This window comes from Helianthus annuus, chromosome 4 (genome assembly GCF_002127325.2).
Source record: "Helianthus annuus cultivar XRQ/B chromosome 4, HanXRQr2.0-SUNRISE, whole genome shotgun sequence".
NCBI classification, from domain to species: domain Eukaryota; kingdom Viridiplantae; phylum Streptophyta; class Magnoliopsida; order Asterales; family Asteraceae; genus Helianthus; species Helianthus annuus.
In genome coordinates this window covers 171,914,434-171,941,955 of record NC_035436.2, presented here as the reverse complement: position 1 = coordinate 171,941,955, position 27,522 = coordinate 171,914,434, and the positions used below count along the sequence as shown (strand labels likewise).

At 37.0% G+C, this 27,522-nt stretch overlaps 2 long non-coding RNA genes and 1 other non-coding gene across 3 annotated transcripts; all 3 read left to right on the top strand.

The window, feature by feature from the left end:
* Positions 1-1,396: 1,396 nt before the first annotated feature.
* Positions 1,397-1,503, top strand: LOC118491957. The gene has a single exon (XR_004892402.1). It is a non-coding gene; the product is annotated as a small nucleolar RNA R71 (small nucleolar RNA).
* Positions 1,504-13,188: 11,685 nt separating this feature from the next.
* On the top strand, positions 13,189-16,115 carry LOC110934640. The gene is made up of 3 exons (XR_002588515.2): positions 13,189-13,460; positions 15,374-15,431; positions 15,913-16,115. It is a non-coding gene; the product is annotated as an uncharacterized LOC110934640 (long non-coding RNA).
* Positions 16,116-24,082: 7,967 nt separating this feature from the next.
* On the top strand, positions 24,083-26,995 carry LOC110934639. The gene is made up of 3 exons (XR_002588514.1): positions 24,083-24,355; positions 26,254-26,311; positions 26,793-26,995. It is a non-coding gene; the product is annotated as an uncharacterized LOC110934639 (long non-coding RNA).
* The last annotated feature ends 527 nt before the right edge of the window (positions 26,996-27,522 follow it).

Genomic DNA, 27,522 nt, shown 5'->3' with positions numbered 1-27,522 from the left:
GTCTTCCTCCATGTCGAGTATGACAAAGTCAACTGGATAAACGAATCTGCTTACCCTTACCAAGACATTCTCGATGACACCTTGTGGGAACTTGACTGATCGATCAGCGAGTTGTATGCTTATTTTTGTAGGGCTCGTGGTTCCCAGGCCAAGCCTTTTGAACATCGATGAGGGCATGAGGTTAATGCTAGCCCCTAAGTCGGCCAAGGCATTGCGAACGGGTGATTCCCCTATAGAGCATGGAATCGTGAAACTTCCGGGATCGATTTTCTTTTGGGGTAGTTTATTGAGTACGAGGGCAGAGCATTCTTCGCCTAAATTAACTAATTGCAAATTTTCAATTTTCTTTTTATGTGTAAGGAAGTCCCTCATAAATTTAGAATATTTGGGCATTTGGGTTAGGACTTCGATAAAAGGAATATTGACATGCAATTGTTTTAACAGACTTTCGAATTTTGCGAACTGCTCATTGGTCTTTTGACGAAATAACCTACCGGGGTACGGAACTCGAGGAGCCTTGGTAGGCTCTGGTGATGGGGGAGAGTTCTTTTCCTGCAGATGTGTTGGCATTGTTTCTTCCGTTGGTGGAGGTACTTCTGCAGGTCCTACGGTGCGGTTTCGTAGTGTGATGAGGTGAACTTGCGCCTTTGGGTTTGTTTCGGTATTGCTAGGTAATGCGCCTTGCGGTCTCTCGGAAAAATTTTGTGCTAGTTGATTTATTTGTTTTTCTATGTTTTGAATGCTAGCTTGTTGATTCCTAAAATTAGATTCTAATTGTAGAAATCTTTCCGAGTTTTTCTTATCAGCGTCAGAGACGAGGCGAGATATAGTATCTTCGAGCCTTTCTCGTCCACCTTGTTGTTGAGTGAAATTTTGTGACTCATTTCTTGATTGCTGAAAGTTTGTTCGTTGGGTTTGTTGGTTACTACTATTGCCGGTTTCCCTCCAACCAAGGTTTGGGTGATTTCGCCATCCTTGGTTGTAAGTTCCCGTTGGAGGACCCGACGGCCTAGGTCTATTATCAATGTAGTTTACCATTTCTTGTTGATCGTCCGTTTCTTTCATGCAACTCCAATTTTCATGTGACCCACCACACCCTTCACAAGCCATAACCGAGACTGTTTTTGTCATTTCTAATTTTTTTATTTTTGAAGAAAGGGCCTCGATTTGGGCTTGTAAAGAGGTGCTTTCGTCGACCTTATGGGCGCCCGGGGCAATAGACTTATTTCCCCGGGGAGTGTGCCATTGAAAATTGGTTTGAGCAATTTCCTCAATTTGATTATATATTTCGTGTGGGCGTCGATTACCTAAAAGTCCCCCGGAGCTAGAATCAAGTGTCTGCCTAGTGTGTGGCAACAATCCATTGTAGAAAGTGGATACTTGTTGCCATATTGCGAGGCCGTGATGGGGACACTTGCGTAATAGCTCCTTGAACCTTTCCCAAGTTTCATATAAGGATTCCCCGTCCTCTTGTGAGTATGTATTAATTTCAGCCATTAATTTAGCAGTTTTAGAAGGAGGAAAATACTTATATAGAAACTTTTGGGCTAGTTCATCCCAGGTGTTTACCGATCCAGCTGGGAGGGTGTTGAGCCAAGCTTTCGCTCGGTCTTTTAGTGAGAATGGAAACATACGGAGGCGGATGGCGTCGTTTGATGCTCCATTGATCCGAAAGGTATCACATATTTCTAAGAAATTAGTTATATGTAGATGAGGATCCTCGTCCGCAAGCCCGTGGAAGGTTGCGGAGTTTTGGAGCATTTGTATCAAATGCGGTCGAAGTTCGAAGTTATTGGCTTCGACATTCGGGGCATTGATAGCGGCGCCTAGATTACCTACGGTGGGCCGTAGATAATCCATAAGGGTACGTTGGTCCGCCATTGGGGGTGGATCACCCGAAACCTTCTCTTGGTTTTTGGCTTTTAACCTTTTTCTGAGAAAGCGTTCGGGTTCTTCTAGCGGTTCCTTTATGTCTTTATTGGAACTGGAGCTCATACACTACGTGAGGATGGCGTCGGGTTCCAAGTCCTGCAATAAAAACAGAAAAGAATGTTGGTCAGAAGGTTCACCACGGCCCCGTGTTGAGTGAACACGGCCCCGTGGTCGGAATTACAGTGATTGTTTTTCAGATCCCAGTTACTGGAAGTTGGACACGGCCCCGTGTTGCACCGGCACGGCCCCATGGTCAGCCTTCTGTAACTTGAAAAACAAAAACTGCCAGTAACGTTGCTGAGCACGGCCCGTGTCCGACCAGGCACGGCCCCGTGCTGAGCTCTGCAGAAGCTGAAAATCTAAAAAAAATCCTAAAAAAATCAAAGAAAAGTAAAAATATGATTAGGCCGTTGATTCCTAACTTTCTTAAAATCCTTGTGTCCCCGGCAACGGCGCCAAAAACTTGATGCGTGTGTAGTGTAATATTATTTTGATGAGTATTTAAGCCCTTTTTACACTTTTAACCAAGTTTTAAATTTATAAAACACGATATTCACTAACACTAAACACACATATGGGCAAGTGCACCCATCGTGGACGTAGTATAGTGTTGGTAAGATACCGAGGTCGTCCAAGGACACAAGAGCTTTTAATACCGGTTTATCCTCAACGTCTAATCAAATCAAAAAGGTTAGAAAAATGTTTTAAACTAAGAAAATAAAAACTAACTAAATGCTGAAAATAAAAATAAAATAAAAACAGATAGACAAGATGAATCACTTGGATCCGACGCGTGTATTAGTATAACCTTTGATTATTTTCGCACTTTTGCACTTGTTTAAGAGATTATCTTAGTTATTGTAGTAGGCCCCTCTTTTGAAGGCGACGTTACCCTCAACCCAGTAGTTTGAGTCAGCAAGGATACAATCCTAAAGGGTCGGATTATTGAAAGATAATGAATTAAGTTATTAATGCAAATTGTGGTAGGCCCCGCTTTTGGCGGTGACGTTACCCTCGGCTAAGTAGTCTGAGTCAGCAGGGATACAGTCCTAAATAGCCGGGTTATAGTATTAATAGTAGTTAACTTATGAGGGGGTCAAAGAGTTTGGATCCCCGCCATCCAATACCTATGGGCATTGAAGGAGATCCTACTAAATTTGACCCAGGTCCCAAGCAGGACCTCTAAACGCTGAACAAGGGCAAGACCCTTACCAAACCGTTCCCTTAACCCCCGACCAGGTAGCCAACATACCTCCATATAGACCGTGGAGATATGAATGGTGAAAATCTTTTATTTTATATAGACAGTAAAATAACGCCAAGACACCACGAACAAACGATAAGGAAAGATCACCTTCAACATAAGTAACTAATTATTAAAGTCATTAATACAAAACCAAATAAAAAGTGCAAAAGATTAAAAATAAAAAGTATTATACTAAACACTTGTCTTCACCAAGTGATGTAAGAGACTTAGGCAAACATGGCCTTGATTGTCAAGAACTCTTACGATCAATCTTGGATCCCGAGACGACTCACACACTCTACGATGGACAATGGATGATGGTGGTGGATGATGGTGTTATGGTGGTGGTGGGTGGTGGATGAAGTGTGAGAGAGGTGGTGTGCCAAAGGATGAGAGAGAATGAAGCCAAGCTCCTCTATTTATAGGCTGGACAGAAGGCTGGACACGGCCCCGTGCCCGTCTGACATTCTCTCACTTCATTAATTGTAATTGCGAATTACAATTAATGCGCCTGCTGTACTTTCACCACGCCCCCGTGCTCGCTGGACACGGCCCCGTGGTGGGCAATGGAAGCTTCTACTGGTTTGTGTTTTCTGCTGCTTCCTGGGCACGCCCCCGTGTTCGCTGGACACGGGGCGTGTTCAGACTCTGTTTCTTCTCCTTTGCCTTGGGAGGTGCCGTTGAGGGTCCGGGCAGTCCACTTTTGTTCCTTTTCTTGTATTTTATGGTAGAATTAGTTGTCTTTTTGCTTCTTTTGTGATTTTGAGCTCATTTCATCCTGAAAATACAAAAGGAAGACAAAAACACTCTTTTTCCAACATTAGTACTTAAAAAGGGTTAGTTTTATGCCTTAATTGATGTGATTTATATGTTGCATTTTACACACATCACCCTTCGTTATGCAGAAACGCTGCAGATTGGTTTTGGGCATTTTTGTTCGTTTCTTTCTATTCTGTTTCGGCTCTACAGCTCCTGAACTTCTCATTTAACCTCCCCACATATCTAACTTATTATTTTCGTCATACACATAATAAACACCCTTGCAATTTGTTTATAACTTAAACGTTACCTCATTGGCGATCTTGGAGTGAGCACACTTTTAACGAGCCGTCAGTTTGAGTTCAAGCATCTCATCATATGCTTGAATCCCTCAAACCTCGGCTCTGATACCAACTTATAAGACCCGCTTTTTCGTCTTTATAATTTAACTCACAAGGGTAATTAAAAGACTTTAAAATAACAACATTAATACATAATTTTACACAATTTGGGCATGACCCGTCCGTAAAACGAGTATTCCCCTGTTAGAACCAAAATCAAGACAAACACCGTTTTACAAGACACTACTAAAACCAAAACATCAAACGCTAAAAAGTGTATCCACCAACAAATTAAACAAAAAGGTATTTTGACCCAAAACATAAGTATCAACTAGCGGAAGCGTTTGGCATCACATATGAAGGACACGTGCTCGCTCCAATTCGCCGAATCGTCTAGATTGAGGATTTACCTACACATAACAACAAACTTTAGAAAGTTAGTCATAATATCTATTTTGCTTACAATACCACTTTATAGTTGCATTCGTTTATATACTTTCCGTACTCTTACGCATTCAATTACCCAATTAAGTGGGTAAAGCATATACCCTCATAAAGAGGTTCAAGCATACCATTACGACCCGGTAACATCGGGTTAATTGCCTTCAACATAAATCTTTCGTTCTATCCGTACAACGGATTGAACTTCATGCATTTGTATTTGCATTCATGACCACCCGTTCTATACGGATGGTATATATTCTTACTCGACATGGTTCAACTAGAACCGGTCGACTTGCTTAGCTTAATGTAACTTTCGTTGGCATAACCAAATCCGCAAGGGATTTGTTATCTACTTAATAATCATCATGATCATTGTAACAAGGATTGATTTGCATAATATAAACAAGATTTAAATAAGGTTTTGTATGCAAAAGAACATACCTCGGTCTTGTGATCCTTCCGATTTCTTAGAGTTCGAACCTTCTTCCTTCAAACCTATATCAACACATTCGTTCATTCATTTAGTACCCCAACTTTCATTCCATCATGTTCCAAATTTACACATAATTATTCTTTCAAGCATTTCATCGAACACCTAGTGTGCGTTACATTAATAAAGCATAATGTACAAGCATTTAAAGCATGACTTTGCTATTTCATCCTATATGTCATCACTAATCAATCTAGTTCTTACAATTCCTTTAGTCTACATCAATTTATCTAGCATTCAAGTATTACAAGCTGAATTACATATCAAAATTACATATAATCATAATCCATATGATCTTCCTATTCATAACACAATTTCACAAGGTGGGTTTATAGGGTTTTCTTTCAATTAACTAAAATCAAGCATGATTTCTACTCTAGGGAGTAACCTTAACATCTAAATAACACATATCATACCACGAATTCATGATTGGGTTGAAACCCTTTTTCTACAATTCACCAAATCCAGAAATTCGACTTACCACTTCACTAGGTATGCTTAGATGATCGAAATTCTATAACATGCAACTGATTAACATTGATTTTTCCTTGTCAATTGGTGAGTTTTGCAAGAACAAGGGTAAACCCTTGTTTTTCCCTGCTCCTGTTCGATCCCACACACGCACAGTGTGTGTGTTTGTAGTTTAGACATAATTAAACCTTACTAATTTAAAATTTTTCATATTACCCCCTTGAAGTTTGTTAATTATAACTCTAATCTTAAAACCCACATTTAACTACCATATTACCATAAATCCTTAATTATATTAAGTTTATTATTTATCCTGGTTTATTTTATCGTGTTTTTCATTTTTGGGGCGTTACAATATTGGACTTAAATTTTCATAGTATATTTGGGGCCTTTCCAAGCACCCAAGTTGACCTCTATAATAGGTACATGTATCCCTTTGGAGCTTCTTAACCTGCCGATCCTTAATCGATACGGGTTTCTTAACATATCATAATGTTTCATTAATCTGCCTATCATTACGTGATAATGTGCTTCGACTTATTGGCGAAACCTATCCTTAATCATCAGTGTGGGTTGCATTGCGAGCTCCACTAGGCTCCTTACATAGGTTTTAACTTATAGGCTATTGACCTTTGTTGCATTCGATTTCCGAATGCTCCTATATATCCAGTACTTAACTTACCCTGGGAAATTTAAAATTTAGCACACCCTTCTTAGGGCGATAACTTCAATTGAACCTTATTCCTTATTAAGGACTTAAGAAGGTTGCGACTTTTATCGATCCTCAATTTTCTGCTGATTACTGGCAACTTTAAGATGATTATGAATTCGAATGATCTTATTTGTTGTTTCCAATGCAACTTTCAGATCCTGATAATTGGACTTACCAATCTATTGTTCTAACAATAGATGTTTAACATTCCATCTATACAAGGTCCCCAAAGGAGTAGCCTTGATACTTACATGATAATTGTTATAGAAAACTTATCTTATGGTGAGATGGTTGTTCCAACCATTGCTTAAAATTAATCTTAAGGAATAGCTAATACTCACAGCTAGTCGAACAAATCGACGATCCTGGGCAGTTAATGGCGATTCTTAATTGTTGCCTAAATAGGGTTGCGGTAATCAATGCATAAGCAAAATGAACCGTCTTTCTTTATTAATAAATACCGAATTCTCATAATATTGAGTTAGGCTCGATGCACCTATATCTTAAAACTTACTTAATCAGGGTTTCGATTATTCCATAATTGGTGGTACTAATCAACATGGAGATTTCATAATACTGCAGCCCTAAGCGGGATGTTTAATCCTAACTCTACTCGCCTCTCAGGAGGTAAACAGGGTAAACTTGAAGAAGATAGTCAAGACGCAAGGAGGTTACAGAGATTTTCCAATTCTCAGGCTCCAGTTCATTTATCATGGTCTGCGTCAGATAGTGACACATTCACGTTACAAGTCCACGGATTCCTTAATCAGGGACATTTACTTGGATAATCCCATTTTAGATATCTTCTTTGAATACCATTAGCTGACTTTAATACCATATGACCATTGAAATATCTTTGTGGTTCCATGCATTAAACCTCCATACTGATCAGGCATGGAAGCAATCTATGGAACATATTAAGATACACCAATCCTCATATGGCGCTTTTGTCGTACCATCTGGTATTCGCAATCGATAGAGATCAAGAGATATCAATTACTTATGATGATGCACTTCATCTGGAGAGAGGGTACACTAGAATTTCATGACTGAAGATTTTTTTTTGGACAGGAACAAAAGAAATGGCTCTAATGATTTTCGCCTGTAAGTTTTACCTTACACTTAATATTTAGGGTTCTCCTGGAAGACTTTAAGAGTATGCTGTACTTACCATCTATAAAGGATTGATTGTTATCTGAATCAAAGCAGAACTCTTAGCATTTATTCTACTTCATATTTTATGCTTAGGGTTCTAACAGGCATATTTAATAACTTACAAAATCTATTCCACGAACGACTTATCTGCAACTGAATCAAACAATACCTTTGCACATACATCATGGATAAGGACGTACCGGTTATAACATTGTCATCCTGTGTGGCCTCTTTTGCATCCATCTGAGAGACCTTAGCGTTGGTCTTCTTATCTCCTTCAAGCTTCTTAGTATACTTTGGGCAATTTGATTTGATATGCCCTTTCTCGTTACAGTTGTAACAAGTCGCATCTCCCATCTTCTGGCATTCCAATGTTTTATGCTCACTAGATTTGCAGATCCCACAAGCCCTAGGCTATGATTGGGATTTTGATTCGAACCTGCATTTCCCATAATGGCGCTTCTTGCAGGTCTTGCATACAGGTTTCTGGTTGGACTTTTGTTTGTTCTTCTTTTTAGAGCTCTGGGAGTTATCTTCCTCCCTTTTCCTTTTTAGTCCCCCCTTACATTAGAGGCTTGAACGAGATCCTTCTCGTGAGTAATGAAGGGTGGTCTTGGTTGAGATTTGGAGCAAGTAGCATTGGGCTCCTTGAACTTTTTCACAGCCTTCTTCACAGCTTTTCCAACAGCTGCATCTATCATAGTCTGAAGAACATCTTTGGAAATTCTAAGGTTCACAATTGTAGCATCATTAACATGTGTCGTATCATCCATAATACGATCAACGGCTGTCTTATTCGAGTTTGCCATATTCGATATTTGGTTCCTAACACCAAATAAAACAATTAGTTGCAATCCAACAACCTCTATTCATCATCCTGATGACCTAATATATACTAACTATGGTATCGTTAAACCATTCAGGCTAATATAGTACAACTATTCTCAATGAACGACATTTAGATATATATATATATATATATATATATATATATATATATATATCAATTATACTTAGCCTAGGCCATAAAAGACCATTAATGGCAATTAAGGTTTGGACCTAGTCCATCACCTTTTTGATAGGGGATTAATTGTACATTTGTCTTGATCATATTGATGATTTTTGGATATCTTGAAAGTTTGACATTAGGATATTGGATAAGAGTGTTTCCTAATGGATATAAAGCATCCATCTGAGGTTGTTGAAGCAGTCTCTAAATGTTATCGGCCAATTCTACCTCGCGCTATAAGCCTAAGATCCTAATAGGCGGATATAACAGCTTACAATATTTATTATCCTCAATAAACTTTTCTGCGCCAGAATCAAATAATCCCCATATAAGCATCATTGATAAGGAAAGGTACCTTTTATGATGTCATCTTCCCGTATTGCCTCCTGGTGTTCATCTGGAAGACTCACGCGTTTGCTTTCTTGGCCTCTTCAGACTTCTTCTGATTCCTAGGGCAGTTAGTCTTGATGTGCCCCTTCTCGTTGCAACCATAACAGGTCGCATCTTTCAACTTTTTGCAATCCAAGGTCTTATGCTCCTTGGACTTGCAGATTCCACAAGGTAGAGGCTAAGATTCAAATCTGCATTTCCCCAGGTGGTATTTCCTACATGTTTTGCACCTGGTCTTTTTGCCCGTCTGCTGGTTACCCTTTTTAAACCCGAAACTCTTCCTATGATCAGAGTTCCCCATAGCCTGACTGACTTTGACTGCTTTGACCCGGAACCGACTGAGTTGACCCGAGTTGACTCGGGTGTTAACTGAGTCGACTCGGTTTGACCGGGTTTGACTGCTGTTGACCTCACCCGAACCGAAATTCTGACCGTGATTGACCGTTGACTGGTTTGACTCGAACCCGCATCTCGAACCAAGCCGTGCCTAAACTGAACCGACGTGAACCTGAAACAAATCTAAACTAAAGCGTGATCTGAGATGACATTGAAAATGTATAACAACCACCACAGCCGTATCCGTTCTCCGACGTGGCTCCGACAGGCTCCACCTCAGTCGTCGTCACCCGAACCACCACCATCATCAGTGTCATCATCACATACACCACCTGAAACAAACGACATTGTAACCAACCTCACAACATCCTCTTCAGAAAAAAAAAAAAGAAAACGAAGCGAACGGGAACAAGGGTTTTACCGGATCCACCACCGTCACCTCCTTCGCCGCCGCCGTGAGCGGCGGCGCTACTCCTGCATCTCCGATTCCTCTCTTTCTCTCTCTGCTCTATCTCTCTCGATCTAGATGCGTGGATGGTCGTTTCACCGAGTGAACCACAGCAGGGACTCTCCGCCATTATCGGCCCCACCGTGACTGGTCGGGGACCGGCCGTTCATCTTCGTCAGAGAGGGGAGGTGGGGGTAGGACGGATGAGAGAGATGGGAGGGTGATTGTTTGGGTCTGGTGCATCTTTGAGGAGATTGAGGGTGTGGTTGTGTGACATAGGAGGATTAGGGTTTTCAAAGGAAAGGGATGAAGAAGAGCAGGGGAAAAACTGGTGGGGGCGTGTTTGGTTATCTGTGTTTTCAAAATGAAGGAGTAGGTTTACTACTAACTTATATACCTAGGGTTTTAGTTAGTGGGTTGGGCCCAAGGCCCATTAAGTGTATCTAGTTGTTGCTCGGCCCAGTATAATTTCAGAAGCCCGTTAACACACCCAACTCCCGTGAGATGTCGTAAAATATAATTCCTGTATTAAAATGCTAAAAATACGGTCGGTAGTCATTGTTTGCGCGTTCGCTTGTCGTTTACTATAATAACCGTGTAAATTCGCATCGTTGCTGTTTTAAACCGTTTTTCGATCCGGTTTTGACTATGGATATAAAATTTTAATCACGAAGCTAAAATATATCGTAAAAATTTAATATTTGTCGGCGTTGTTAGTAATTTTGTACGGTGTCAGTTCGTTATCGCTTAACGCTCCGTAGATTTCCCGAAGATCACCATACGCGCACTGTAACGTCAGATAAGCGTTCCTAGGCATTCCAAAAGCCTAATTAAGTTATTTCGTGTCTTAAACACTATTTATTAGCGAGTTAAACCCTTGTTAATTCCGTAATTAGAAGCCCTTAATTACCGGTTGTCACATTCTCCCCCTGTTGCAGAAATTTCGTCCTCGAAATTTAGTCTATGTTATATCCTCAAAGTTGTGTCGTTTCGCAGGCCAGTCCGAAAAATACCAAAGTGAATAACCATGAAAGCGAAACCAAGAGCTATTCAGATTACGTGAATGTAAGGACATTTTGTATCAATAAGAACCCAACGGTTCAACTGAGTTTGTTTCGGAAGTCGATGTCAAGTGAATGAAGTGTTGTGATATTGTCACCAATGTGACTAAGTTTACGAGGTTCAACAGAAGAGGAATTTTGACCAATAGAATTCCAAATGAGCGTTCACAATATGCAAATCAATTTTTGGAAACAATCGAATTTTCTACCAACAGAAACTTGCGTTGGTTGTTGTATGATTGAAACTTGAATCAACAAGCTTAAATAGATAGAATCGTGAAATGATTTGTCAACTATCGAATCAATAAATGAATAAGACAAAATCAACGTGTTAACATTGTTGAATTGCAAGTATACACCGAAATGAAATACAACCGAACCTGGTGTATCATTGTCTTAATACATAGTTGCATTAAGACTATTTAAATGATGTGTCAAGCGAAAAGCATATATAGTTCGCATGAGGCGGATGATCGTGATTAGCACAAGCTACAAGTTTATACCGACACCACAAGGTGTCGTAGTGATCGAAATAATTCAATAATCGTGGTGACTGAACATGTATCACCGTGTTTTGCATGAAACGCTCGATCATGATTAGCCCAAGGGACAAGTTTATACCGACACCACAAGGTGTCGTAGTGATCGAAATAATTCAATAATAGTGGTGACTGAATAACACCGTGTTTTGAAATCAACTGAAGGTTCAACGGAGTAAGTCTGAATGTTGGTTTCAAAAAAAAAATCTCATAGGATTTTCGATTGGAAATGAAACAAATAAATGATGTTTTCGAGCAAAGATGAAAAGCAATGAATATCACAAAATGTTCGATCGATGCTGAAAGAACCGATAAGAGGTACACTGGAATATGACATGAATTTTGTGTACCATTATCTTAACACACGATTGTGTTAAAATTGCATTAATATGATAAACCAACAAAGCGGATTTAATATCAACAAACAAATAAATAAATAATTAATACATGATGTGAGCAACGAGATTAGCGCAAGCTTCAAACTTGTGAAAAATAAACGCCACCACAAGGTGATCGTGATCAAAGAAACGATTCAATGAAGCCGAAGACCAAACAAGCATGTTATGGTTCAAAGCAAATGAAGTGCTTGTTAGGATTATTTCGAATATGATGGCCTCAATCCATCATATGGAATCTTGAATCGAATATATATTATGAGCAAGTTCAACAATTGAACTTGGTTTTGTCACATTCCAACGATGAATGCATGTGTTAACAAGAGATTTCGACATGGTTACAATGAACAAACCATGTAATGTATTCAAAAGAAAAGAGTTTCAACTAGTTCGTTGACTCGATATCAAAAAGTCAACACTTCGCAACAATGCGGTTCATCTAGAATACAATGCAAAGATTTAGAATAGCGGAATAATGTGACAATCGGCAAAATTCCGGTAATTCCGTACAACGTGAACAACTATTTAAATTTTATTTTCGCGTATATGACTTGATTTTAATTAATTAAAGTCTTGAGAATTACAAAAATCATAGTAAATTATGATAACAGATACGTTGCGATTGGAAACAATATCCTAGACTAACAATAGGAACGCGATTAAACAATACTTGTCAGTACTAGTCGCGGTACAGTCTGACACGATAAAAACAAGACATACGGATATGTCTACACAAATATTCTCTAAAAAGCTTTGTCCAAAAATAATATGTGCCTTATTATTTACAAAATTCCAATTAAAAACCAAATTGTCCAAGTCCGCAGAAAAATACAGCAATCATGCGGAAGTGTACAGTATTCCGCAGAACAAAACAGTAACTGTCTGAAAACCCAAAAATAAATATTATTTTACATAAATAATATAATGGGTATTAAAAACGACACAAAATCCGCAATCGAATCTTATTGCGTTAAGCTGTACGGCTAGTTCAGTAAACTGCCAGTCAGTAAAGCCGGTACCGGAACCGTGCCAAAAATAATAAAATTTTTAGTCCAAAAAGTTGTATTAATTATTCGGATGGTAAAACATGTGCAAAAATAATTTTTGTCATGTATTTATCTAAACAAAACACGGTGTCAGTATTTAACCCGGTACAGGACCCGAACCGACTTTTTCACCCGAATTACAAACTAAAAATTTTGGTGAAATAGTTTTACCTAGTGTCACACTACTTTAAAATATTAGAGCTTAAAACCTTGTAGATATTTTTATAAAAATTGTCAAAGTTCTAAAAATACTAGAGTTTATTGTTTAAATAAGATTTTAATATAAAAATTGAGCAAATAGACCTTATACATGGCTGATTTTCGTTTCCTAGTGGGTCCCCACCATAAGCTCACTCATCACTAAATTGATGTGTTGGAAAACTAAGAGCATGATTAGTGTAAGACCTAAATGAACAAACCTTCTCTTACACTCCATTCATTACCATTTTCCAACACCAAAAACCATCAACTCTTCTACTCTCTCTCTCCAAAATCGTGTAACCCAAACACCCCTCACACCAACTTCATTTCAATTTTCAAATACAAGAATTCATGCACTTATGGAAGTCTATGGATGAAACAATCTTCATGGGTGTTTAGAAAAGCTGGATGGAGCCTTTGGGTGGAGCTTGAAGCTTTGGATCAACAAGATTTCTTATCATCATCTTTGTTTCTTTGCAAAAATTGTAAGAATAACATACTAGTTTCACTTTTATTTTTGATTCTTTTACAAGTTCATCATAAACCCACTTGAAAGATAACAAGAAACAACTAAAAAAAAAAAAAAAGAAATCATTATTTTTAACCATGATTTTTCTATGATTATAAGATGAACTTGGAGAAATCTAGGCTAATAAACTTGAATCTTGGTTATTTCTACTCAAAAATATGATCTACATACATGCATGTAGGATCAACCAAGATTCATCAACAAAGTGATGAACATGAATTTTTGATGAACATGCATGCTAGTAAAATGTGAAAAACCATTTAAAAACAAGAAAATAAATTTTTGAAAAATTTATTGAATAAAGTTTCCATTTCTAGAAATAATCAAAAGCAAGAAATTATGTTAGTAGTAAACATTTTGAATACGTGTTTATGCTTCAAATGACTTTGTAAGACATATAAAACAAGAGTTTTTTTTTTTTCATAAAATCTCTTTCTACAATTTTTTGGCAAAAATAAGGAATAAAGTTTCCTTTTTGGGAAAGTTAAGAACAATATCATGTTCATGCTACTTTTGTTGACAAATTTTGATAGATATTGATACTTGATGATGTTTTGTATTGAAATAATTTGAAAACAAGTTTTGTATAAACTTGGGGAAAATTCATATTTCAAACAAAAACTATGGCAAAATTTTTATAAATTTTGTGATGTGTTAAAAGTTGTTAAACAAAGAAGTTTGTGACTGAAATTATTATTTGAGGTCTTTAAATATAGTTAAACAATTTTTGGACAAAGTCATAAATCCATGTTTTATAAAAAGATTTCTAAATAAAAAATAACAAGTATATTTTTGGATAAAATGTGTACTTACAAAAATATTCATCAAGTATTATAAGTTTATATATTTTGATGTGTACATCATATGCTAGTTCTAGTAGGAACAAATGCAAAATTATTACACATCCATAAAAATTACAAAATATATATATATAAACTTGAAAACGAAATAAAATGTCCATCCTTGGACACGAAAACACAAATGGACAAATTCGGACACTATTGGACTATATAGACCTTTGGACAAACAAAAATGGCACAAACAAAGCAAATGGTAAAATGTGACGGACGACACAAACGGGATAAATGATACGAATAAATAAAACCGACAAGTAGTAAATAACTAGAATAAAATACGAACCGTCACACAAGTTTATGCACTAAAATGTTCAACTATGGCATAAGTAACAATTTTTATAAAAATTAAATTTTTATAAAAATACAGGTATTACTATTATTATTTTTTTATTATTTTATTTACTAGCCCAAAAATTATGTAGTTTAAAAAGTGGTCCATAAATTAAAATTTGGGCTAATGCCCATTTCTCGTAAACAAAATTTGGGCTAGGCCCACTTTTACAAAACAATGGATTAAAATGTATTTTTAGTCAAAATTGGGCTAAAGCCCACTTTACAAAATACTTGGGCTAAAAACCCAATATTTACAAATATTATGGACTAGATATATTTTAGAAAACAATTTGGGCTAGGCCCATTCTTACACAAGTTATTTGGGCTAAGTCCACAACTATAAACTAAATTGTGCTAGGCCTACTTGTTTTGGGCTAAGGCCCACTCCTACAAATTAATTTGGGATTGACCCATATTTTTAAACAAAGTTATTTGGGATTTTTAAACAAAGTTATTTGGGCTAGGCCCATAAACACCAAATACCCAAAATGGACTTAAATTCTAAAACATAAATTAAGCCCATTCAAACACAAATAAAATAAAATAAAATAAATATATATATATATATATACAAGGAAGTTATATATATACGAAAACACAAAAACAAAATACAAGATAGAATATTTGTACGATACACAAAAACAAACCTAAGTGTCTAACTAGATTAGAACACTTGTAGGTCGAGAAACGAACCGCGAACAAGGAATCGAATAGAGATTTGCATGGAACGCAAATCTGTGAGTTCATGCTTCCCCTTTTACTTTGAATGTTTATAGTTTTAAACTTCGGGGATGTATACATGTTACAAATAGTATGATAATACGATGAAACTATTTTGATCACATGCGGATAGGTGTTAAAATAAAGGGGCCATTAATGAATAAACAAGTACCGAGGAACAAACGGATAGATCTATTTGGGTTCTGGCAAGCCCCACTCTTAACGACAACGATAACCACGATCGTCAAGAGTGCCTTTGTGTCCAAACTAGTGTCGTTGACACACACGATAAATTGTCAAGGTTTGGTTGCCTCCTATTCGGCATACATATTAGTGTCCTTGCAACACACTAATGATCATACAATTTTTTTTTATCATACTATACAAAAACGAATTTTATTACTTCAAATGTTTTGGAGACTCATTTGATGCAAAAACAAAATAACATGAATTCACTCAACTTTTGTTGACGTTTTTCAAAATTAACATGTATTACAGGAGATTAGTGGACGGCTTTGGAAAAATATGTTCAAGTGGTTATCAAGAACGCAAGCTTTTGTGATGTCATCTGTTTTCGGTTGTTATGTTTTGAACTTTGAATAATGTGGTTAAAGTTGTTGTTGTTTCAAGTTTCAAACAAGACATATGTAATGTAAATTATGATTTCGAATCAAATGTATGGATGAACATCTTTTATGTTTCAAATGTGTTGTTTACTCGATTGATTGTAACGATTGCCGCTCTCGTCACACCTCGCCATACGCTTCCGAGCAAACCGAAAATCGGGGTGTGACAGACCTGGTATCAGAGCATCAATTGTAGTGAACTAAGATTCTTTTTGAGTCTAGTCTACAATTTCAAAACGATGTTCTTTACAACAAGCATTCTACATTATATTTTTATAAAGCGTCCACTAATACAAAACGATAATGCAAGGATACTATGTGATAGTATTGAACGATAGTTCGAAACGATGATACCAAAGACTAGTTTATTTGGTACAAGTCTATGGGGTTTGGACACGATAACAATAAGTCGAACTGGAAACGATATACGATATAAACAACGATGAAAACAAAAGTACAATTGTCCAAAAATCGATTATCTATAAGTTGTTCACATGTGTACGTTGTACGGATTATTTTGCCACGACCATGATATCTTAGTATTCAAATTCTATTATTATTCTGGACTCTCATAACAAGCGTATTGATCTCGCATCTGTTGATGAGCTCATGGTAGGGCGTAGTCCCTAAGTGAAACCCTAAGCTCGACATTCCATAAAAGATGGTTGTTTTCCCTCAGATACGGAAAATGCCTGACCTCGATGATGACAATTAGGTGGAGGTGGTAGCCTTGGATGAATACTCTATTAGTAGGAACGAGGTCCCTATGGTTCATATTTATCATGATTGGTGACATTCTTGTCAAGACAAGGAAGATGAAACACTCATCTTGAAGGTACCCATTCAGCCATTATTGTTATGAATCCTCTTACTTCTATTAAGTACAATTGTCCAAAAATCGATTATCTATAAGTTGTTCACATGTGTACGTTGTACGGATTATTTTGCCACGACCATGATATCTTAGTATTCAAATTCTATTATTATTCTGGACTCTCATAACAAGCGTATTGATCTCGCATCTGTTGATGAGCTCATGGTAGGGCGTAGTCCCTAAGTGAAACCCTAAGCTCGACATTCCATAAAATATGGTTGTTTTCCCTCAGATACGGAAAATGCCTGACCTCGATGATGACAATTAGGTGGAGGTGGTAGCCTTGGATGAATACTCTATTAGTAGGAATGAGGTCCCTATGGTTCATATTTATCATGATTGGTGACATTCTTGTCAAGACAAGGAAGATGAAACACTCATCTTGAAGGTACCCATTCAGCCATTATTGTTATGAATCCTCTTACTTCTATTTCTTAACTTCGTGCCGTTCCGCGAGCGATGGCTACAAGTATTAACGCGTGGACCATCATGAAGGTCCATTCTATGTTAAAGGTAATTAGACAATCATGTCCCCCTCTCCGACTGATCGTCTGTTTTGAACGAGGGAACGCTAGGGTGACCATACAAGGCAATTTATTATTACGGGGGCCCACGTAATAATAAGTTGCAGTGGATGGGAATCCTGGTGGGCCCTGCGGGTCAGACTAATGATCACTACCTGTTCAAAATTCATGAGTTATTACTTAAGAATTCAATTTTTCCATTTCTTAGAATGCTAACTAAGGTGATTACTATGATTCCCCATAATACATTAAAAACTACACGTATTGATTTCCTGCCTAGCATCCGATCTATATCACAAGTCAGTTGAGACAAGTCATCTAAGCAAACAAATTAGGAAAACCATCCAGGAAGGATTTTCCTCAAACATTCTAAAACTCCAACATTTGGGTTAATCTCACGGTGCCTATAACACCTTATCATATTTATTGGAGTTATTGCGATAAAATCCGTTATTTGACATTCGTTTTGTCTCAAAGGGTAATATGGCACGAGCCATGGCGCAAGTCTCTTACCATATTCCATTCGACATCTATAGAAATCATAACAACTTTGTTGGAACTCGTTGAGCTCAAACAATACCAATGTATTCGTCACATGAGTTAATGCGATGAAGGACTTTCCTTACTTTGGACGACCAAGGTCCATAGAGTATGGAATACATACTGCAAGGATAGAGGTAAATGCTTGGTTTTTCCCTCCTGAACAGATGGTTGTCCTGCTAAGGCATATGGACAACACATACATCCTATCAACCACGACTCTCCACCTTACTATTCTGATGCACATTCTCAATCTCCACCACCAGACATGAGCCCATCTAATCCTTAACGTCCATGCTATTTTTCGCGTATTACTATAAACTATGAGTTTTATCTTCCAAGATTCATCTTAGTTTTCCCTTTCGATGAGTCCATGATCTTAAGACTCAGATTTCTGCTACTCGACCTCCCCTGGAATGGCCCATTACTATCATTTTTCCCCTACCAGTACCTCCACAATCTACATTCCACAAAGCGCCTCTATCATTTGAGGAACACGTTCATACCCTTGAGAACCACTCGACTGCCACCATTAGGCACATTTTTTGTCTCGAGGAGGAGGTTACGTGCCTTCATGGTCTAATTTCTATGTCTTCACTTTCACATCCCACACCACGGTAGTTATGTTCAATTACTAACTTTTGGGAAGTATACCCGATTTTGTGAAAGACTAAAGACTGTTGAAGACTTGCAGACTTAGTATCAATCAAGGAACAATGTGAAGAAAATACTTCACCTTATTTTATATATTACTATATGTCTTGTATCGACGGAAGTGATGTAACTCCGAGATTATTTTTGTTTTCTTCACAAAAATAATCGTAAAAAGGTGACATGGCATATATAAGTTGGTATTTTCTTATTGACACATTGTTGTAAATTTTTTTACATCCCTGCAAGGATGTGATGAATATGGTGCGAAAGATTTGCATAAGTATCAATATGATCTATCTTGACCTTATGATCATAGTGCGTGACGATGTGTTTATATTTTCGTTCATGTCTAATCTCTTCGATATATATTTTTATATATATATGAAGATCATGGCACCAGAACCAAGTAGCACTTTTTAAGCCTAAACGGAACCCTTACCTATAACACGAGCTCAGCTTGATGCTCTACTGAACCAGCGAGTTGCAGAAGCAATCGTACAACATGAAGCAAACCATACTGCAAACAACGGCAGAACTGGAGGAACCATATTGAGAATTGCTCAGGCTATAACTCTTGCCTTAAGTCTTAGGAGGATGTAGTAAGGATCAGAAAACTGAATAAAGGTGCGGTGAAAAAGGAGACGCATGTGGAGTCAGTCTACTTCGAGTAACAATAAGAGAAAGTATTCATATTTCAAGAAAGGTTCTACGCAGAACAACAAACATAAGAAAACCCCTACGAGTAAGAAAAACCAAGGCATTCGTTGCCACAACGGAAACGAGTGGTAAGAAATATAATGGAAATGCACCTAAGTGTAAACAGTGTGGTTATCACCACTATGGCGGATGCCAAGCCACCAAGTGTGATAAATGCGGGAAAATGGGTCACCGCACAGAAAAATGTTGGGGTAACAACAAGGTGGTTAAGAAGGAAAGAGGCAGCGGAAACGATAACGAACGATGGAAAAATAAACCAAGGCTGTTTCAATTGAGGTGGTATGGGACATTTCCGGAAGGACTGTCCCAAAGAAAACAAAGACCGCGGACGAGCCTTTGTGGTTGGAGCTAAAGAAGCGCGACAGGATCCCAACGTACTCACCGGTACGTTCCCTGTCAACGATTATTTCGCTTCTATTTTGTTTGATACCGGTGCAAATTTTAGTTTTATATCTTTAGAATTTAAAGATATACTTGGACTAAAGTCCACTAAACTAGATATTCCATTCACTATCGAATTAGCGAATGGAAAGGTGATTGAATCCGATAAAATAGTTAAAGGATGTTCCTTAGAACTAGGAAAACGAAAATTCAAAAATTGACCTAATACACGTTCAACTAGGTAGTTTTTATATTGTAGTTGGAATGGATTGGCTATCTACCAACCAAGTCGAAGTCGTATGTTACGACAAGATCATTTGAATTCCCCTTCCTAATAATGAAACACTTCTTGTTCCCGGTGAGAAAAACAAAATACCGTTGCGAATTATTTCCTGCATGAAAACCCGAAAGTGCCTACGAAAAGGATGTATAGCATTCTTAGCGCACATTGTTGACAAGAAGGCCAAGGAGCTAAAACTTGAGGAAATCCCAGTTGTGAAGGAATTTCCTGAAGTCTTTCCAGAAGACTTGCCGGGAATACCACCACAACGACAAGTCGAATTCCGAATAGACTTAATTCCAGGTGCCGCACCTGTGGCAAAGTCTCCATACCGATTAGCTCCTTCGGAAATGCAAGAATTATCCACACAACTTCAAGTGTTGTTGGATAAGGGTTTCATCAGACCAAGCCACTCACCTTGGGGAGCTCCAGTACTGTTCGTGAAGAAGAAGGATGGAAGTTTTAGGATGTGCATAGACTATCGGGAGTTGAATAAACTCACAATCAAGAATCGGTATCCATTACCGAGGATTGACGATCTATTCGATCAACTTCAAGGATGGAGCTATTATTCGAAGACCGATTTGAGATCAGGATACCATCAACTCAGAGTTCAAGAAGAAAGTATTCCAAAAACGGCATTCCGAACTCGCTACGGTCATTACGAGTTCCTTGTTATGCCTTTTGGCTTAACAAATGCACCAGCGGTGTTCATGGACTTAATGAACCGCGTGTGCACGCCTTACCTTGACAAATTTGAGATAGTGTTTATCGATGATATATTGATATACTCACGAAACAAGGACGAACACGAGCACCATCTTAGAACTATCATTGAGTTGTTGAAAAAGGAGAAACTGTATGCAAAATTTTCCAAATGCGAATATTGGCTTTGCGAAGTTCAATTTCTCGGACATGTAGTCAACGAGAAAGGCATACATGTTGATCCATTGAAAATTAAGGCCATAAAGAATTGGATTGCACCAAAGACACCGACCGAAATACGTCAATTCCTAGGATTGGCCGGTTATTATCGAAGATTCATTGAGAACTTCTCGAAGATTGCACAATCCCTTACTTCTCTCACTCAAAAGATAAGAAATTTGAATGGGGAGAGAAACAAGAAGCAACTTTTCAACTGCTTAAAGACAAACTCTGTAATGCACCAATTCTGTCACTCCTAGACGGTACGGATGATTTCGTAGTCTATTGTGATGCCTCACGACAAGGGTTAGGATGCGTGTTAATGCAAAGAGAAAAAGTTATTGCATACGCATCACGCTAATAGAAGATTCACGAAAGGAACTATACCATACATGACCTAGAGTTAGGTGCAGTGGTATTTGCACTAAAAATTTGGCGTCATTACCTTTATGGTACCAAATGCATGATATTCACGGATCACAAGAGTCTTCAACATATATTTAACCAGAAAGAGTTAAATATGCGCCAAAGATGATGGGTAGAATTGTTGAATGACTATAATTGTGAGATCAAAAATCATCCGGGCAAAGCGAATATTGTCGCGGATGCATTAAGTCGAAAAGAACGAGTTAAATGCGTGTGCGATCTTTAAGGCTCACAATTCATAATGATCTTACCTCTCGAATTCGTGATGCTCAGCAAGAAGCATCGAAAGAAGAAAACTTCAAAGCAGAAATGCTTAGAGGTATGGAAAAACAATTAGAATCGAAAGAGAACAGAACCTTATATTTCATGAATAGAATTTTGATTTCTCATTTTGGTGGTCTTCGAGGCCTAATTCTTGATGAGGCTCATAAATCCAAGTATTCGATACACCCTGGAACAGATAAGATGTATCACGATCTCAAGGAATTTTATTGGTGGCCTAATATCAAGGGTGATATTGCGACGTACGTTGGAAAATGTCTAACATGTGCTAAAGTTAAGGCCGAGTACCAAAAACCTTCTGGTTTGCTACAACAACCCGAAATCCCTACTTGGAAATGGGAACATATTTCTATGGATTTCGTAACTAAATTACCCAGGAATTCTCGTGGTCATGACATGATTTGGGTAATCGTCGACCGATTAACCAAGTCAGCTCACTTCTTGCCTATCCGTGAGAAAGATAGTACTGAGAAGTTAGCTGAAATCTATCTCAAAGAAATTGTAGCAAGACATGGTGTACCTGTGTCAATAATCTATGACCGAGACGGTCAAGGATTTGGCAGTCTTTTCAAAAGGCCTTTGGATCCCAATTAAATTTGAGCACGACCTTTCATCCCCAAACTGACGGCCAAAGTGAACACACATTTCAAACTCTAGAAGATATGTTGCGTGCTTGTGTGATGGATTTAGGTGGAAATTGGGGTACTCACTTGCCTTTAGTGGAGTTCTCATACAATAACAGTTATCACACGAGTATTAAAGTCGCACCATTCGAAGCGTTATATGGCCGTAAATGTCGATCTCCGCTATGCTGGGCGGAACTAGGCGACAAACAAATGTTAGGTCCTGAGTTAGTTCAAGAAACTACGGATAAAATATTCAAAATTCGAGACCGTATCAAGGCGGCTCGAGACAGACAGAAAAGATACGCGGACAGACGCCGCAAACAATTGTCTTTTGAGGTTAGAGACAAGGTGTTGCTAAAAGTCTCGCCGTGGAAAGGCGTAGCTAGATTCGGTAAGCAAGGGAAGCTTAGCCCGAGATACATAGGACCTTAAGAAATCTTGGAAAAGATTGGAAACGTCGCCTACAAGTTAAAACTGCCAGAAACACTCGATACCATTCACGACACTTTTCATGTGTCGAATTTGAAAAGGTGTCTTTCGGATGAAACACTTATTATTCCCCCGGACGAAATCCATGTAGAAGACAAACTCTATTTCATCGAAGAACCTGTTGAGGTTTTGGTTTCAAAGATTCACAAAACGAGGAGAAGTCGTATCAAACTATTCAAAGTCCGATGGAACTCGAAACGAGGACTCGAGTTCACATGGGAACGAGAAGACAAAATCAAAAAGAAGTACCCTCATTTGTTTAAGAAAGTCCCAACGAAGAATAACGCATCCTAAAATTTCGGGACGAAATTTTCTTTAACAGGGGGAGAATGTGACAATCGGCAAAATTCCGGTAATTCCGTACAACGTGAACAACTATTTAAATTTTATTTTCGCGTATATGACTTGATTTTAATTAATTAAAGTCTTGAGAGTCTAGGAATTACAAAAATCATAGTAAATTATGATAACAGATACGTTGCGATTGGAAACAATATCCTAGACTAACAATAGGAACGCGATTAAACAATACTTGTCAGTACTAGTCGCGGTACAGTCTGACACGATAAAAACAAGACATACGGATATGTCTACACAAATATTCTCTAAAAAGCTTTGTCCAAAAATAATATGTGCCTTATTATTTACAAAATTCCAATTAAAAACCAAATTGTCCAAGTCCGCAGAAAAATACAGCAATCATGCGGAAGTGTACAGTATTCCGCAGAACAAAACAGTAACTGTCTGAAAACCCAAAAATAAATATTATTTTACATAAATAATATAATGGGTATTAAAAACGACACAAAATCCGCAATCGAATCTTATTGCGTTAAGCTGTACGGCTAGTTCAGTAAACTGCCAGTCAGTAAAGCCGGTACCGGAACCGTGCCAAAAATAATAAAATTTTTAGTCCAAAAAGTTGTATTAATTATTCGGATGGTAAAACATGTGCAAAAATAATTTTTGTCATGTATTTATCTAAACAAAACACGGTGTCAGTATTTAACCCGGTACAGGACCCGAACCGACTTTTTCACCCGAATTACAAACTAAAAATTTTGGTGAAATAGTTTTACCTAGTGTCACACTACTTTAAAATATTAGAGCTTAAAACCTTGTAGATATTTTTATAAAAATTGTCAAAGTTCTAAAAATACTAGAGTTTATTGTTTAAATAAGATTTTAATATAAAAATTGAGCAAATAGACCTTATACATGGCTGATTTTCGTTTCCTAGTGGGTCCCCACCATAAGCTCACTCATCACTAAATTGATATGTTGGAAAACTAAGAGCATGATTAGTGTAAGACCTAAATGAACAAACCTTCTCTTACACTCCATTCATTACCATTTTCCAACACCAAAAACCATCAACTCTTCTACTCTCTCTCTCTCTCCAAAATCGTGTAACCCAAACACCCCTCACACCAACTTCATTTCAATTTTCAAATACAAGAATTCATGCACTTATGGAAGTCTATGGATGAAACAATCTTCATGGGTGTTTAGAAAAGCTAGATGGAGCCTTTGGGTGGAGCTTGAAGCTTTGGATCAACAAGATATCTTATCATCATCTTTGTTTCTTTGCAAAAATTGTAAGAATAACATACTAGTTTCACTTTTATTTTTGATTCTTTTACAAGTTCATCATAAACCCACTTGAAAGATAACAAGAAACAACTAAAAAAAAAAAAGAAATCATTATTTTTAACCATGATTTTTCTATGATTATAAGATGAACTTGGAGAAATCTAGGCTAATAAACTTGAATCTTGGTTATTTCTACTCAAAAATATGATCTACATACATGCATGTAGGATCAACCAAGATTCATCAACAAAGTGATGAACATGAATTTTTGATGAACATGCATGCTAGTAAAATGTGAAAAACCATTTAAAAACAAGAAAATAAATTTTTGAAAAATTTATTGAATAAAGTTTCCATTTCTGGAAATAATCAAAAGCAAGAAATTATGTTAGTAGTAAACATTTTGAATACGTGTTTATGCTTCAAATGACTTTGTAAGACATCTAAAACAAGAGTTTTTTTTCATAAAATCTCTTTCTACAATTTTTTGGCAAAAATAAGGAATAAAGTTTCCTTTTTGGGAAAGTTAAGAACAATATCATGTTCATGCTACTTTTGTTGACAAATTTTGATAGATATTGATACTTGATGATGTTTTGTATTGAAATAATTTGAAAACAAGTTTTGTATAAACTTGGGGAAAATTCATATTTCAAACAAAAACTATGGCAAAATTTTTATAAATTTTGTGATGTGTTAAAAGTTGTTAAACAAAGAAGTTTGTGACCGAAATTATTATTTGAGGTCTTTAAACATGGTTAAACAATTTTTGGACAAAGTCATAAATCCATGTTTTATAAAAAGATTTCTAAATAAAAAATAACAAGTATATTTTTGGATAAAATGTGTACTTACAAAAATATTCATCAAGTATTATAAGTTTATATATTTTGATGTGTACATCATATGCTAGTTCTAGTAGGAACAAATGCAAAATTATTACACATCCATAAAAATTACAAAATATATATATAAACTTGAAAACGAAATAAAATGTCCATCCTTGGACACGAAAACACAAATGGACAAATTCGGACACTATTGGACTATATAGACCTTTGGACAAACAAAAATGGCACAAACAAAGCAAATGGTAAAATGTGACGGACGACACAAACGGGATAAATGATACGAATAAATAAAACCGACAAGTAGTAAACAACTAGAATAAAATACGAACCGTCACACAAGTTTATGCACTAAAATGTTCAACTATGGCATAAGTAACAATTTTTATAAAAATTAAATTTTTATAAAAATACAGGTATTACTATTATTATTTTTTTTATTATTTTATTTACTAGCCCAAAAATTATGTAGTTTAAAAAGTGGTCCATAAATTAAAATTTGGGCTAATGCCCATTTCTCGTAAACAAAATTTGGGCTAGGCCCACTTTTACAAAACAATGGATTAAAATGTATTTTTAGTCAAAATTGGGCTAAAGCCCACTTTACAAAATACTTGGGCTAAAAACCCAATATTTACAAATATTATGGACTAGATATATTTTAGAAAACAATTTGGGCTAGGCCCATTCTTACACAAGTTATTTGGGCTAAGTCCACAACTATAAACTAAATTGTGCTAGGCCTACTTGTTTTGGGCTAAGGCCTACTCCTACAAATTAATTTGGGATTGACCCATATTTTTAAACAAAGTTATTTGGGATTTTTAAACAAAGTTATTTGGGCTAGGCCCATAAACACCAAATACCCAAAATGGACTTAAATTCTAAAACATAAATTAAGCCCATTCAAACACAAATAAAATAAAATAAATATATATATATATATACAAGGAAGTTATATATATACGAAAACACAAAAACAAAATACAAGACAGAATATTTGTACGATACACAAAAACAAACCTAAGTGTCTAACTAGATTAGAACACTTGTAGGTCGAGAAACGAACCGCGAACAAGGAATCGAATAGAGATTTGCATGGAACGCAAATCTGTGAGTTCATGCTTCCCCTTTTACTTTGAATGTTTATAGTTTTAAACTTCGGGGATGTATACATGTTATAAATAGTATGATAATACGATGAAACTATTTTGATCACATGCGGATAGGTGTTAAAATAAAGGGGCCATTAATGAATAAACAAGTACCGAGGAACAAACGGATAGATCTATTTGGGTTTTGGCAAGCCCCACTCTTAACGACAACGATAACCACGATCGTCAAGAGTGCCTTTGTGTCCAAACTAGTGTCGTTGACACACACGATAAATTGTCAAGGTTTGGTTGCCTCCTATTCGGCATACATATTAGTGTCCTTGCAACACACTAATGATCATACAATTTTTTTTTATCATACTATACAAAAACGAATTTTATTACTTCAAATGTTTTGGAGACTCATTTGATGCAAAAACAAAATAACATGAATTCACTCAACTTTTGTTGACGTTTTTCAAAATTAACATGTATTACAGGAGATTAGTGGACGGCTTTGGAAAAATATGTTCAAGTGGTTATCAAGAACGCAAGCTTTTGTGATGTCATCTGATTTCGGTTGTTATGTTTTGAACTTTGAATAATGTGGTTAAAGTTGTTGTTGTTTCAAGTTTCAAACAAGACATATGTAATGTAAATTATGATTTCGAATCAAATGTATGGATGAACATCTTTTATGTTTCAAATGTGTTGTTTACTCGATTGATTGTAACGATTGCCGCTCTCGTCACACCTCGCCATACGCTTCCGTGCAAACCGAAAATCGGGGTGTGACAAATAATGTATGAGATGTTGACAAAACAACAATTCGAAGTGAAACCACATGCGTAACAAACAATGCATGTGTAGCGTACGAATTTGTCAAGAAATAAGCAAATGAGTGTTTGCTATTATGACATGAGATCCTCATGATGCAATTACCGTTAGGGGGAGTAGAAAAGCGAAAGTCTACTCACAATATGCAAAAAGTCAGGATTTCAATAGAAAACGTTTAAGGACTTTACCTGGAACTTCGTGTGATGATCGGTTGTTAGATGACATTACCATGGAATGTCGAACATAGCGTAATCGCCATTAATGAAGTAGGGGGGATGCGGAGACATGTGACTTCTTTTGCAGCGCCAACAAGTGTGAGTCTCTTCAAACTAAGTATCGATTGTTGTGAAATCTTGTTTTAACGTACCTCAGCGTGACTCATGTCATTTGCAG